Genomic DNA, 16,864 nt, shown 5'->3' with positions numbered 1-16,864 from the left:
GGAATGCCGCAAAAATTTAAAGATCATGTTTGTAAAATTTGAACATTTTTTAGCGTCGTTTTTATTTTATAAAGACGAAAAAAAGAAAATCGTAAAAGATATTATATTCATCAAAAAATCGTGCCTCTTGCTGCATTAATTCATAAAAATCATATATTAATTTTAGAACACAAATTATAACTAAAAGTGTAAATTTTTGACCCATCCCAGCCCCTGTGCAACCCACTGCATAGAACGTGAACTTTTTGACAGCGTTTTACTTTTTTTATCTTTTTTTGAGGCCATTTTTGGCAGACATGCCCAGAAAAATATAAGGCTCGTGTCTGCAAAATTTCATCATTTTTTGGTGTCGTTTTTATTTTATTTTATTTTTGAAATACGAAAAATATGAAAATCATAAAAAATATTACATTCATAAAAAAAAATGGTGCCTCTTGTTGCATTAATTGCTAAATATCATATATTAATTCATAAAAATCATGTATTAATTTTAGAATGTAAAATATAAATAAAAATGTAAATTTTTGACCCATCTCAGCCCCGGGGCACCCCACTACACGGGGCGGAGACTTTTTGACAGCGTTGTAATTTTTTTATCATTTTATTTTATTTTTGTTTTTAAAGATGAAAAATAAAGAAAGCCATAAAAAATAAAAATATCAATGAAAAATTGGTTCCGCTTATTGCATTAATTCCTAAAAATCGTATATTTATTTTAGAATGCAAAACATAAATAAAAATGTAAATTTTTGACCCATCTCGGCCCCTAGGCGCCCCACTTCGCGGGTCGGGGCCTTTTTGACAACGTTTTACTTTTTCTTGCCATTTTGTGAGGCCGTTTTTTGCAGCCATACCCAGAAAAATATAAGGACCGTGTCTGTAAAATTTCATAATTTTTTGACGTCGTTTTTATTTTATTTTATTTTTCAAATATTAAAAATAAAGAAAATCATAAACAATAGAATAGTCTTGAAAAAATGGTGCCGCTGGTTGCATTAATTCCTAAAAAATATATATTAATTTTAGAATGCAAAACATAAATAAAAATGTAAATTTTTGACCCATCACGGCCCCTGGACTCCCCACTACGCGGGCCGGGGTTTTTTTTACAGTGTTTTACTTTTTCTTGTCATTTTTTGAGGCCATTTGTCGCGGGCATTCCCAAAAAAATATAAGGATCGTGTATGCAAAATTTTATCTTTTTTTGGCGTTGTTTTTATTTTATTTTTCAAAGATGAAAAATAAAGAAAATCATCAAAAATATTATATTCATCAAAAAAATGGTGCCTCTTGCTGCATTAATTCCTAAAAATTGTATATTAAATTTAGAATGTAAAATAGAAACAAAAATATAATTTTTAACCCATCCCAGCCCCTATGCGCCCCACTACACGCGACGGGAGATTTTTGACAGTGTTTTACTTTTTTTGTCATTTTTTGAGGCCATTTTTTGCAGGTATGCCCAGAAAAATGTAAGGATCATGTCTGCAAAATTTTAACATTTTTTAGTGTCGTTTTTATTTTATCTTATTTTTTAAAGACGAAAAATAACGAAAATCATAAAAAATATTATATTAAAAATATGGTGCCTCTTGTTGCATTAATACTTAAAAATTGTATATTAATTTAAGAATGCAAAATATAAATAAAAATGTAAATTTTTTACTCATCCCAGCTCTTGGGCGCCCCAATACGCGGGGCAGGGACTTTTTGACAGCGTATTAAATTTTTTGTCCTTCGTTGCAAACATGCACAGAAAAATGTAAGGATCAAGTCTATAAAACTTCATAATTTTTTGACGTCGTTTTTATTTTATTTTATTTTTCAAAGACAAAAAATAAAGAAAATAATAAAAAATAGAATATTCATAAAAAATTAGTGCCGCTTATTGCATTAATTCCTAAAAGTCGTATATTAATTTTAGAATGCAAAACATAAATAAAAATGTAAATTTTTTACCCATCCCGGCACCTGGGCGCCCCACTTCGCGGGTCGGGGGCTTTTTGACAGCGTTTTACTTTCTTTGTCTTTTTTTGAGGCCATTTTTTCTAGGCATGCCCAGAAAAATGTAAGTATCGTGTCTGCAAAATTTCATAATTTTTTGATATTGTTTTTATTTTCTTTTTCAAAGATGAAAAGTAAAAAAAATCATAAAAAATAGAACATTCATAAAAAATTGGTGCCCCTTATTGCATTAATTCTTCAAACTCGTATATTAATTTTAGAATGAAAAATATAAATAAGAATATAGCTTTTTGACCCATCCCGGCACCTGGGCGCCCCACTACGCGGGCCGAAGGCTTTTTGACATCGTTTTACTTTTTTGTCATTTTTTGAGTCCATATTTTGCAAGCATGCCCAGAAAAATGCAAGTATCGTGTCTGCAAAATTTCATAATTTTTTTACCTCATTTTTATTTTATGAAAACAAAAAATAAAGAAAATCATAAAAAATTGAATATTCATCAAAAATTGGTGCCGCTTCTTGCATTAATTCTTAAAAATCATATATTAATTTTAGAAGGCAAAACATAAATAAAAATGTAAATTTTTGACCCATCCTGGACCCTGGGCACCCCATTTCGCGGGCCAGGGCTTTTTGACAGCGCTTTAATTTTTTTGTCCTTTTTTGTAGGCATGCCCAGAAACTTGTAACGATCATGTCTATAAAATTTCATAATTTTTTGACGTCATTTTCATTTTATTTTATTTTTCAAATATGAAAAATAAAGAAAATCATAAAAAATAGAATATTCATCATAAATTGGTGCCGCTTATTGCTTTAATTCCTAAAAATTGTATATTAATTTTAGAATGCAAAACATAAATAGAAATGTAAATTTTTGATCCATCCCAGCCCCTGGGCACCCCACTTCACGAGCCGTGGGCTTTTTGACATCGTTTTATTTTTTTTTTGTCATTTTTAGGCCATTTTTTACAGGCACGCCCAGAAAAGTGTAAGTATCGTGTCCGCAAAATGTCATAATTTTTGACGTCATTTTTATTTTATTTTATTTTTTAAAGATGAAAAATAAAGAAAATCTTAAAAAATTGAATACTCATAAAAAATTGATGCCGCTTGTTGCATTAATTCCTAAAAATCGTATATTAATTTTAGAATGTAAAACATAAATAAAGATATAAATTTTTTACCCATCCCGGCCCCTAGGTACCCCACTTTGCTGGCCGGGGGCTTTTTGACATCGTTTTACTTTTTTGTCATTTTTTGAGGCCATTTTTTGCGAGCATGCCCAGAAAAATGTAAGGATCATGGTTGCCAAATTTCATAATTTTTTGGTGTCGTTTATTTTATTTTATTTTTCAAAGATGAAAAATAAAGAAAATCATAAAAATAGAATATTCATAAAAAATTGGTGCCACTTTTTGCATTAATTCCTAAAAGTCATATATTAATTTTAGAATGGAAAACATAAATAAAAATATAAATTTTTGACCCATCCCGGCCCCTAGGTGCCCCACTTCGCGGGTCGGGGGCTTTTTGTCAACGTTTTACTTTCTTTGTCTTTTTTAGGCCATTTTTTGCAGGTATGCCCAGAAAAATGTAAGTATCGTGTCTACAAAATGTCATAATTTTTTGATATCATTTTTATTTTATTTTTCAAAGATGAAAAGTAAAGAAAATCATAAAAAATAGAACATTCATCAAAAATTGGTGCCGCTTATTGCATTAATTCTTAAAAATCGTATATTAATTTTAGAATGCAAAAGATAAATAAGATTATAACTTTTTGACTTATTCCGGCCCTTGAGCGCCCCACTTCGCAGGCCGGGGGCTTTTTGACATCGTTTTACATTTTTATGATTTTTTGACGCCATTTTTTGCAGGCATGTCAAGAAAAATGTAAGTATCGTGTCTGCAAAATTTCATAATTTTTTAACGTCATTTTTATTTTATTTTATTTTATAAAAATGAAAAATAAAGAAAATCATAAAAAATTGAATATTCATAAAAAATTGGTGCCGCTTGTTGCATTAATTCTTATAAATCGTATATTAATTTTAGAATGCAAAACATAAATAAAAATGTAAATTTTTGACCCATGCCGGACCTTGGGCGCCCCACTTCACGGGCCAGGACTTTTTGACAGCGCTTTACTTTTTATCATTTTTTCAAGCCATTTTTTTGCAGGCATGCCCAGAAAAATGTAAGGATCGTGGCTGCAGAATTTCATAATTTTTTGGCGTCACTTTTTTTATTTTATTTTTCAAAGATGAAAAATAAAAAAAAAATCATAACATATGTCAGTGTGAGGAATTTTGAGCTCTTGGGATCCAAGTAGGTGTGACAGACATCATGGGGCTTACAATTTCTTTTGTAATGAGCAGAATGTTACAAATTGCTCTACATAGATTATTAACAGCATTGACCACTTGCAAGCAGTCATTTGAGCACTCTACGCTATTGCAAATCAGTCTTATTGCCAACTGAAATGATCCCAATAGAGTATGGACCTTCCCTTCAACAACATCACGGGGACAAAATTTTAAGAGCTAAAATGTGAATTGCCCCATTAGCATTGTGGCACATGACAGTATCTGCAACTCCATGAGTTAACCATGATACGACAAACCCCATTTCACAAACCATGATTAGAAAAAATAAACAAACAAACAAAGAACAATGATTAAACAATTGACTAAATAAGGAAACTTGTTGAAAGTTTAGCACAATATCCAACATAAGAAAGAACAATTGCCATTGTACATATAAGGAAGTTTTGGCTATGCAAAAGACATTTAGAAAAGTAGATTTGTATTTAATCCTCAAAAAGACTGCAAATTTAATGCAAATCGAATGTGACAAAAACGCTTTAATTTATTCACACACAAATAGACAATCCATTAGACTTCTTCCCTACAACGACATATAGACTGCAAATTACTAACAATAAAGGAATGAGAGGCCAATGGGAGAGAACTTTACCTTTTCTTGAACCATATAAAAGTTCGAAAATAAAATTAAATGAAAAAAAAGGAATGAAAAGAATGAGAACAATAAGAGCATTCTCAGCAGCTCTATCCACCTAATAAGAGCAATAAAATTACTGTCCTTAGAATTTCTGAACATTGCACGCCTTGCACATCATTCCTGCACAGGCAAAATCCACATCTACTTCAAGTCAACTTGGTCTAAGCAAAGTGTGACTACATTTCCACATGCATGGGCTCTCAAACTTCTTTACAGTTTAGCGCATTCTCACAAGTTGAACATGCTTTCATATGACACGCACATACAAAATGCTTCTGTTAATGAACCGAGCAAGTAGATCAAAGTCCACAAAAAACAAACAGAAAAGGCAGAGGATGGAATTTCAAAGCATCCTATCCCTACAAACGAGGAAAGAGCTCATTGGCAAGGACTTTGGGCTGCAATATTCCCCATTCTCCACGTCCAGCTGAAGAAGCACGCAAAGGAATCGTGCACCTTGGAAAGGATCTTTTGGCAAATGGACTTCAGCTCCTAATCATGCATAATCCTTGAAGAGAGGGAATTAACGACCGGCTTCATGTATCCCTCAATTCGGAGGTTTTTCCACCCTTTACCAAGAGCCATCTCCATGGCTGAAAAGCAACTGCAGCTTCACTAGCAACCACGGAATGTGCAGACTCGCAACAAATCCCCAAAACAATGCTTGAATTGTCTCGATCGACACACCCTAGGGCACGGGGGATGCAAATAAATCCGCATCATAACTCATAACTAGTTTGACAACCCTGGTAGGGCCACAAACAGAACTGTAGCTTTGACCCGACCCTAGTTCGTGTAAATCTCGAGTTACAAAACAACACTAAGAAATTCTTGCCCCATCTCAGCCATATACTGCACTACAATTTCCACCACGGTAAAGGATTCCCTGAGGCAAGCACAATTCCTACAATCCTAGAGTCCAAAGCCACTTAGCAAAAAAGAAAATAATAATAATAAAAGCTATGGCGGCTTGCAGAGTGAGGTGGGTGCAGACGAGAGACCTCTAGGTGCTAAGAAATTAGTTGGAGCGGCCACTATGAACTTGATGAGCTCCGCACTAGAGGCAATGGGAATGCCATGCCATTCCAACAAGCTCCCACCAAAAAAATAATTAAAAAAAAAACTTCGTTGTCACAAACTGGTAAGCAACAAAAATGTGAACCAAGTGTAGTTAAAACCACAACATGAATTAGTCGACAAGGAATGAAAAACAACAGCACAACAACAGTAATAACCTCTTAGCTTCCGCCAATAATTGTCAATCTTGACCCGTCAGTCACACCACTACAATGATCTTGACTCGACCATGTCGTCAAACCGACCTAATCCCAATCCCAATTTTGACCCGTCAATCTGATTTCAACGGAGATCTCAATCCAAGCTTAGTAAGATCCTGATTTAGCTCGACCTCGGTGGCAGTCTATATCCATTGGCTTGACCTTAAAGATCGTCCCAACACCAAATATTAATCTTGACTGTTGTATATTGATCTTACTCGTGTTTTTATTTAAAAAAAAAATTGGAAACATGAAATTTTTGTTTTGTTATTTTAAAAAATCTGATAAGTAAAAAGAAAACAGGTCACCAAGCATGTTTTGAAAATAAAGTTTTTACTTTTTGTTTAAAAATAGAAAAAAAATGTTTAAACAAATATTACTCGTGTAATTTCCAATGGTTCTATTTCAGTTTTTATTTCTAATGAGTTTCCTGTTTCAAAGAAAAAAGGTCAGCAAAAATGTGTAATGTAATAATGCGTAAATAGTCTAAATAAACACAAGAATTATGTAATGGATGCCAGTTTTACTGTGTTGATTTGTGCATGGTCATAGGGAGAATGATTCTCTCTAACATATTTAGGTCAAATTTGAGATCTGCATGTAATATAGAAACAATCCTTATTATTCTAGGGTTCTATTGCAGTTGTTGAGATAAATTATGGTTTATTACATTCACTTCACTCCTCATATTCACATTTAAGTTTAAAAGTCGTAAGTTTAAGAATTATGATGATCCCAAGTATTGCATCTCAATCATTTCATATTAAAAAAAAAAGTAAAAAAGAAAAGTCATGACCATAAGAAATGAAACTTGATAACTATTTAGAAAATATAAAGTGAAGTTCAAGAACTTCTTGCTCAAAGTATCTTAAATTGACAGTGTATAATATTTGAGAGTTATGATATCTAAATAATTAGAATTTAGAGAAAAGACAAAAGAAGGATACCAAAAACTCTGTAGCAAGGCTAAAACTTCTTGTTTTCAAGCAAAGAATTGATCTATTATACTATAGGAAAAAAATGGAAATAAAACCATTGAAAGACATCACGAAAAGCAAAAGGATAAAGATATCAAAGATAGCAGTATAATCACTAAAACCAGCTTTTTATATAGAAAGATCAACAACACAAAATGCCAACAGCAATAGTTGTCTGTTTGTTCTTTATAACATTGTAATTTCCTTGCATGAAGTAAAAGATTGTGCTTTCAGAAGAATCTTGGGGAATACAAATTACAATAACTAATTCAAAAACATTCCTAATTCTCTTGCAATATTTGAATATACAATATTGCATGACCAAGTACATATGTTCATAGAATAAGTTATTAATTGATCTATATGTGAAGAAATTGCATTCTAAAAAGTGTGGTGAGCATAAATGGCCTATGGATCAGCAAAGTCACTAGCAAAACAAAGTTCAAAGATACTTATTGATCGGAAGGACGAATCGGCATTCAGCAACCCATCCTCTACAAACAAAGACGGCTGCAAAAGAATCAATAACCGAGGTAGCTTGGATCGCCAATATACTCAGCAATTTGCTCAAGGCGAACATTGATCAAGTCATGAGTATCCGCATCCCTAACAACACCGGTTTCCTGGTCCAAATCCCTCTCCACAAGACTCCCATACACCCCTTCATGCTTCCTGAACAGCACGAGCACTGGCCCTCCACGCCACGGGAGTGCGGTCTCCAGAACATCTTGAGACACCCCCTGAATCAGCTCTCTGCCATCATCCATGGACACATCGCAAACCTTCGGCCCCACCACCTCTCCTTTCTTCAAATACAATCTCCCTCCTTTCAACTCTCTGCTAATGATCCTAACCCGAATGTGGCTCCTCGGCCACGACTTTCCCGGTTGTTGTTGTTTCTCACCATCACTATCTCTGCTTTTGTTTTCTCTTCCCTTACTCTTTTTCTCCCTCTTCTCCTTCTTCTCTTCCTCTCCACGAATCCTCAATTCTTTCAATCTCTTCAAACATGCCTCATCTTCCTCAGATCCCAACTCCGCGACATCCCGAATATTGACTTTCACCGTCTCTTGGCTCCTCGAAAGCCTCACTACCAATCTATTATCGTCACTCAATTTCTCCAAAACCCTACCTTTCAACCCCAATTCTCTTCATGAACTATTCTTACTTCCTTGCCAATCAAACACTCCTTATTGCTACTATTATTATTATTCTTGGTATTATTATCCTTTGGTTTCGGAATTGAATTATTCAAAGACTCACGATTGGAGTTTGGAAGAGGAGGGAGATCGGTGCTCACAAACCCTAATCCTTGCTTGCCAGTCCTCTTCGTGTACTCGACGACCTTTACGTCCTTCTTGGCGTTCTTCCCGATGCCTCTCCCTTCGTGCTACCCGTACCCGGAGAGCAGCACCGCACTAAATCCCTCAACCGGAATGTCCTCGAACTCCGCCATTCCCCAGTCCTCCGGCAACCTCTGGAGATCGAACTTCAACTTCTGAAGCAAGACGTCCTCCGTGGGAGTGAATCTCAGCCGTTTGTTTTTGTCCTTGGCTTCATCCTGGCCATTGATCTCATCATCATGATCTCCCTTAGCGGTTGACAGAGGTTGAGATCGTACGACATGCTGGAGTCGGTGGCATCAGAGAGGGACTCAACCTTGAACTGGAGGCCGCCGGAGCCGTCGGATTGGGCAGCGATCGGAAGGTCGAGATTCTTCATCCGCTTGTAGGGCCTCCATTCGTTCTAGATAGGGGGGATTACAACGGCGTTTTGAGTAGCGTTGTCGGTTAGGGTTTCGGATGCGTTGAATTCGATGACGTATTTCTGTGAATTAGCGTCGTTTCCCGTGGACTTGTTGTCGTTATCGTTCTCGAAGTTCTGTGAAGGCTTCATGGGTTTGAGCTTCGAAGAGGATTTTGATGGTAGAGAGAAAGAGAAACTCATGTTTGTTGCTTGTATCTCAAGTCTTCGAATCGCCTGAGATGATGGACAAGGGAAGAAAGTCGCCGGAGAGTTTTTTGGGTTTCTGGTTAGGGTTTTCAGTTTTGGGAGGGAGGGAGCACAAAACAAAAGGCCTGTACTTGCGGAGAGAAATTTGACAAACGAGACTGGAAGAAAACAGGAGTTGAGGGTCTAGACCAGAATAAGGGATTATACCAGAATGCAGTCAAATTTCTTCAGAGTCTCGTCTAACCACACGTAAACTTCAAGGTCTACAACCAAGAAAATTAAGTACATAAATACCAAATTCAAATGCACCCCAAATAAACAATGGACAATAAGATACAAACGCTCGGAGACACGAAATCATTAAATACAAAAAAACGAGCAACCTCCGATTTCTAAAATTATATATCACCTTACACTGCAAAATAATAATAATAATAATAATAATAATAATAATAATAATAATTGCCCAACTCAAGTATACCTAAACCACCCCACCCCAAAATAAAAATAAAACGAATAGTCATAAATCAATTACAGATGGAAGAATAAACAAGGACATGATCATACAATATTACAAAACCTACTTACTTCGGATATGCTATAATAAAAAGAACTTAAATACACATAACACAACAGCCAAAGAAAAAGAGGTGCAAAGGTTAGAGCATCAATCAATAAAACGATCAACACTTGAACTTACCTGAAGTTCAGAGATCAAGACTTAGTTTGGTAGTGCTGTGAATTATAGAAAAATTGCTTCTAGCTGTGCTGAAGGGAGAATCAACTGTTAAAAGAAGCAGCTGAGTGTTTGGTAAAATGTAATTATATTAGTTGTCCTGGTTTCAAAATCAACGTAATAACGTTTGGTAAATTTTGAGGCTGAATTGCTATGGGTATGTAAAATGAAAAAAATAGACATTTGTATGAAACTTAAATATATATAATTGTTTTTGGTATTTAGAAATACTTGTTGAGCTTACAAAAAAAACTAATGCTATGATTCTGAGTTTTCTAACAACAAATTTATGATAATTAATTATTTTTTTCATTTCTTCATTCACAATATAATTACAACTAAAAAGAGCATTAGTGAGTAATCAACATATGCAACAAAAATGTACATTCCATATTCAAAAACTGGTAGAGCCATGAAAAGAATTAAGTCGTGTTCATTAAACTTACCGCAATTTGATCTCATACTTCATCCATTTCCAATGATAGTAAAGCTTGATTTTCTTCTACATTACTGTCGTCTAGTTAATTCTCTTCATAAACGAAAACATCTAGATTATAATGGCTGGTTCCTTGGCATGTACAAAACCTTTCACAAAGCAAAACAGAGTAATATTCACATAAACAATTCACAAGACTAGGATTTTAATCACAACCCTTACCATCAAAACAACATAATACAACTTAATCCTCTTTGTTCAACTCCAAAGACATAACAATTTAGTGGCGAAAACTTTCAAGGGAACTAAAGAATTAAAGTAACATGGTGAAGACTTAACCAAAACGTTTAACACCACAAAACCGAGCAAGTCACTTTCTACCCTCTCAACAACTAATATCCTTAATCAAAGTGCCTTCTTGATAACTTTCCAAATCTACCTTTTCATTTCTATTTAATGAGGATCAACAGAATGTCAAAATGTATCATCAAACGAATAACCCACCAAATATTGCTTTTCATTTCTATTCAATAAGGATTTACAATGTCCAAACATATCAAACAAATAACCACCAAAAAACAAAACAAAATATGTTAGAAAGAGAGATTAATATATAAACTTGGGGCAACATTCCCATTTACCACCGAATACAGGGCAGAGGAAAAAAAAAGTTTTCCTTCACAGTTTTTGGAACAATATGCACGAGAGATTCAAATGCTTAAATAACCATATCATGAACTATAATCCAAGTATGTGAATACCCATAAAATAGAGTCAGAATCCGGTCCAAACAAAGGGCTTACATAGCAGAGAAAATTTTTTTTTACAAAAAATTCATCAAGCCAGAGAACACCACCAAATTGACATTCAAAAAAAAGCTCAATGGAGTACTTACAAATGCAGAGATGGTCAGCTCCAACCAATACCGGTCTCAGCCAACGACGAAATCTGGAAACCCTAACACGAACAAAACTACCAACACCGAGAGAACAGAGAGACAGGAAAGACTCCGCCGCCGACAATTGCAGGAGAAACTAAGTTAGAAACGGAGATAGGGAGTCTGAGAGAATAGAGAGAGATAAGAAAGAGTAACAGAGGGAGAGAGCTTTGGCTGAGAGAGAGAGAGCACGAGAGGCTTCTAGTTCGAGAGAGGGTTCGCACCAGTGAAGGAGCAGAAAGCATTTGGCTGAGGGATTTTTTTTGATTCAGCAGGGTTATTTTGGGAATAATGAAAATTCCATTAATGAGGTCTTGTAGATTGTCGCACAATCTACAATCAAAAGCAGCAAGTGGGCTGCTTCTGATTCTCCCCCAAAATTCCTCCAGGATTCTCTGAGAAACAGTTTTTAAAGTGCTTACTAAACACAATAAACAGCTTTGGCTGAGTAAAACATTGATTTTGGCCTCCCAAAATCTCTACCAAACTAAGCCCAAGTCAATTCAGGGTCATTACAGAATGAATTCAAGCACTCCCAAGCTTTTATTGCCTCACAAGTTAGAAGTAGCATGTTAAATAATGAATCTTAAATGGCGGAAATCACGTAGCTAATTTTGAATGTTCATATTCTTGTGTCATCTATGGGTCAAACAGAAACATTAACATCCAAGATTAAACCAAAAGCCACATTTAAGTCATTCAAAGACAACCATTAAAGCTATTTGAAGGGGGGAAAAACGAGGGAAATTTTCATTCCATGGCAAATGAGCAGTGATACGTTAGTCCTCTAGAGGTGCATTTGAGAAGCGCATTGAATAGGCACATTGAGCAAGAATATTTTATAATCGCATTGAAGAAGTATGTTCGGTCAACATATTTAGCATTCATATTCAATAAAATCATTTTATAACCATATCCATTAGTAAGTCAATTAGATAAAGCCATTCAGCAAGCCATGAATAAAACCATATAGCAAACCATTAAGTAGACCATTTAGCAAACCATGAATAAAACCATATAGCAAACCATATAGAAAATCATATATAAAATCATTTAGTAAACCATTTAGAGAGAAAAAAAAAAGGTAAACAAAAATAACAGTCATATATCATTATAAATTATTTGCAGAAGTAACTAAAAAAAAATACTAAACTGTATACCTCATTTGCCAACATATAGAGAGGAAGAAATAAAAAATAAGCTGAAGATGCAACTGCAATGATAAAGGGAAGGAGATATAGTGGGCCTTCCGTGATCAGATGTGCAACAATCTTGCAGTCCCAACTGTGTTAACTGGATATATGTCAATCTGGTTCTACAATTCTTGTCATTATCAGGGAAAAAAACACAACCATCAACATAAGAATTGCATCAGCTTTATGCACTCCAATTTTAACAGACACGACATTATGTATTTTTCCTCAATTGCTTTGAATGCTGGTTTGATTTCATTGTTCTAGTCATGATACGAAACAATGCTAGTTATGTAAAAAAAAATGTAACCTTCTAATTTCCCAAGATAAAATGTCTACATTAAAATTGACCTTCCAAAATTGAAACAGCAATGAAAAAAGTTCAAATAACTGGTAACAAAACAAAAACAGCTTCATATCGCAAATGGATTCAAATGCCCGAAGATTTTTCTTTTTTCTTTTTATTTTAAATTACAAACATGTAAATCAAATCTGTAAATTGAGAGAAATAGCAGTTTAACTAATAGGACATGACCTGTAGTTTAATGGGCTTAACACGTGAATTAACAAAAATAAGGTTAGCCTCAGAATTACCGTGCTAAATAAATACAACAATAAATAGATTTTTTTATGATCAAGGGATAGTATTACCTGATTTTTATTCCATGGCATTTGTATCGACATAAATTCTTGATTCCACATCAGCTGTACTTGTATAATCTCTTGATAACAGGCGCTTGCTCATTGAGCTAACTCCATGCCGGTAAGGCCACATGATGCTTGTCTTCCCTTGTCTGGTTACGATCACCAATAATAGCAGAAAAAATATCAGGCCTATGAAAACCTGCTATTATCATAAAAAAATTTATAGTGTTCGCGATACTTTTGTTTATCTAAGGCCAGAAATTATAAACTTGAGACATGAAGATAAAATGTAAGATTTTCATTGCCACCCTATACAGAGCAGAGCAGAATACAAGAATTTCCGTTTGTCTCGTAGCTTAAACTACTTTTAAACTTTTTTGCTAAAACGTTTTCGCTTGCAAAATTTAAATTTCCTTTCAAACTTATGAACCAAACAACGATAATTTGAAGTATCATCTAAAAAATTTTAAAGAAAAAATTATGAACCAAACAATGATAATTTGAAGTATCATTAGAAAATTTTTAAAGAAAAAACGACCATCCAAACGAAAGGGGAAAAAACATATGAAGAAGGAGAAATAACCTCCATCAAAGGGGGAAAAACCCACAGATGATCGAAGCCCCCAAAAAAGAGTGAGGTTTTTTTTTTCCATTCATTTGACCCACATCAAAAAGGGAAGAAAAGAAAAGGCCATAAATGATCAAAACCCTTAAAGAAATCTTTAAGAAGGATGCATGAGAAATATATTGAAGATACTTTTGAGGAAAAATTGAAGAAGATACATTTTTAAAAGGGGATGAAAATTTGAATATACGATCCTCACCTCGGAAGACTCAATCGAGCGTGCGAGTGCCCGCGAAGCTGCTTCCTTTCGAGTTTGAGGTGAGGCAAGCGAAGTGACCTCAGTGAGTTAGGGGTAGGAACACGGGGGCTTGTTTATTCGTTAGGGCTACAAGAGAGAAAGAGAGCGAAAGTGAGGTTAGAGCGCAAATCACGAGGGGGAGAAGAAATCGAAGGAAGAGTAGAAAGGTCTCGGTGTGATCGAGAGAGAGAGACACAGACAGAGGAAAGAGAGAGAACGTCATGGTGTTGTGATTTTAGAGAGAGAAACAGGGAAACTGCTATGAAGGGTTGTAAACGAGAAATTTTGATAAAAGAGACCGGAAGAAAATAGAAATTGGGGATCTAGATTATTTTTTTTTCATAACAAAAAACTACTAACGTGTATCTTACGTGTTAAAAAATAGACCCATTTTAATATACGTGTACATTTTAATTTTTCTTCTCTCAAAATTGAACAGACCCTCACCCCGACTGACCCTTTTTTTTTTCTTTTTCCTTCCATGCCCAGACCCCCTTTCCTCTCTCTCTCTCCTCCGGTTCTCACCGACCACCCCAACGTTGAACGACCTTCCCCAAACGCCGACCGATCCTCACGAACACCAATTGACCATCCCGAACGCTGACCGACCCTCCAGAACTCTGACCAGACCAAGAACCGACCACCAGACCAAGAATCGACCACCAAACCAAGAACAAACCAAGAACCGACCACCAGACCAAGAACAGACCAATAACCGACCACCAAACCAAGAATCGACCACCAAACAGAGAACAGACCAAGAACCGACCACCAGACCAAGAACACACCAGTAACCGACCACCAGACAAAGAACAGACCAAGAACCAACCACCAGACCAAGAACCGACCACCAGACTAAGAACAGACCAAGAACCGACCACCAGACTAAGAACAGACTAAGAACAGACCAAGAATCGACCGATCAAACCAAGAACAAACCAAGAACCGACCACCAGACCAAGAACAGACCACCAGACCAAGAACAGACCAAGAACCGACCAAGAACCAACCACCAAACCAAGAACAGACCAAGAATCGACCACCAAACCAAGAACAGACCAAGAACCGACCACAAGACCAAGAACAGACCAATAACCGACCACCAAACCAAGAACCGACCAAGAACAGACCAAGAACCGACCACCAAACCAAGAACAGACCAAGAACCGACCACCAAACCAAGAACAGACCAAGAACTGACCACCAGACCAAGAACACACCAAGAACCAGCCACCAGACAAAGAACAGACCAAGAACCGACCACCAGACCAAGAACAGATCAAGAACCGACCACCAGACCAAGAACAAACCAAGAACCGACCACCAGACCAAGAACAAACTAAGAACAGACCAAGAACCGACTGACCAGACCAAGAACAAACCAAAAACCGACCACCAGACCAAGAACAGACCACCAGACCAAGAACAGACCAAGAACCGACCAAGAACCGACCACCAGACCAAGAACAGACTAAGAACCGACCGACCAGACCAAGAACAGACCAATAACAAACTCTAATAAAACATTAAAAACATACATTTTTACATATATTTTGATTTTTTTAGGTATAAATAACCATTGTAATTTATAAAAGAGAAAAAAATTTGGTAAAAAAAGAAAAAACCAAGAACAGACCAAGAATCGACAATACTTAATCAAGAATAGACATTGATGTTTTTTTTTTTGGAAAGCTTCGAACTAGTCCCGAAAATTAGAGAGACATTTAATTTATAAAAGATAAAAAAATTTGGTAAAAAAAGAAAAAAACCAACAACAGACCAAGAACCAACAACACTTGACCAAGAATAGACAATGATGTTTTTTTTTTTTTGGAAAGCTTCGAACTAATCTCGAAGATTTTAGAGACATTTAATTTATAAAAGAGAAAAAAATTTTGGTAAAAAATGAAAAAATCAACAATAGACCAAGAACCGACAACACTTGACCAAGAATAGAGAGTGATGTTTTTTTTTTTGGAAAGCTTCGAACTAGTCCCGAAGATTGGAAAGACATTTAATTTATAAAAGAGAAATAAAAATTGGTAAAAAAAAAATCAAGAACAGACCAAGAACTGACAACACTTGACCAAGAATAGACAATGATGTTGTTTTTTTTTTTGGAAAGCTTCGAACTAGTCCCGAAGATTGGAGAGATATTTAATTTATAAAAGAGAAAAAAATTTTGGTAAAAAATGAAAAAATCAACAATAGACCAAGAACCGACAACACTTGACCAAGAATAGAGAGTGATGTTTTTTTTTTGGAAAGCTTCGAACTAGTCCCGAAGATTGGAGAGATATTTAATTTATAAAAGAGAAAAAAATTTTGGTAAAAAATGAAAAAATCAACAATAGACCAAGAACCGACAACACTTGACCAAGAATAGAGAGTGATGTTTTTTTTTTGGAAAGCTTCGAACTAGTCCCGAAGATTGGAGAGATATTTAATTTATAAAAGAGAAAAAAAATTTTGATAAAATATTAAAAAACCAAGAACATACCAAGAACAGACCAAGAACCGACAACACTTGACCACGAATAGACAATGATGTTGTTTTTTTTTTTAGAAAGCTTCGAACTAGTCCAAAAGATTGGAAAGACATTTAATTTATAAAAGAGAAAAAAAATTTGGTAAAAAAAGAAAAAACCAAGAACAGACCAAGAACCGACAACACTTGACCAATAATAGCCAGTGATGTGTTTTTTTTTTTTAGAAAGCTTCGAACTAGTCCAAAAGATTGGAAAGACATTTAATTTATAAAAGAGAAAAAAAATTTGGTAAAAAAAGAAAAAACCAAGAACAGACCAAGAACCGACAACACTTGACCACGAATAGACAATGATGTTGTTTTTTTTTTT

General features: G+C 35.2%; 1 non-coding gene and 1 pseudogene across 1 annotated transcript; both read right to left on the bottom strand.

Annotated features, from left to right (window-relative positions):
* Nucleotides 1-7,627: 7,627 nt before the first annotated feature.
* LOC21408515 lies at nt 7,628-14,252 on the bottom strand (annotated as a pseudogene).
* On the bottom strand, nt 9,860-9,923 carry LOC112091661. The gene has a single exon (XR_002902254.1). It is a non-coding gene; the product is annotated as a small nucleolar RNA snoR101 (small nucleolar RNA).
* Nucleotides 14,253-16,864: the final 2,612 nt, after the last annotated feature.

This window comes from Morus notabilis, unplaced genomic scaffold (genome assembly GCF_000414095.1).
Source record: "Morus notabilis unplaced genomic scaffold, ASM41409v2 Scaffold451, whole genome shotgun sequence".
Classification (NCBI taxonomy): Eukaryota; Viridiplantae; Streptophyta; class Magnoliopsida; order Rosales; family Moraceae; genus Morus; species Morus notabilis.
The sequence above is the reverse complement of the archived record's forward strand: the minus strand, read 5'-3'. Positions and strand labels throughout refer to the sequence as shown.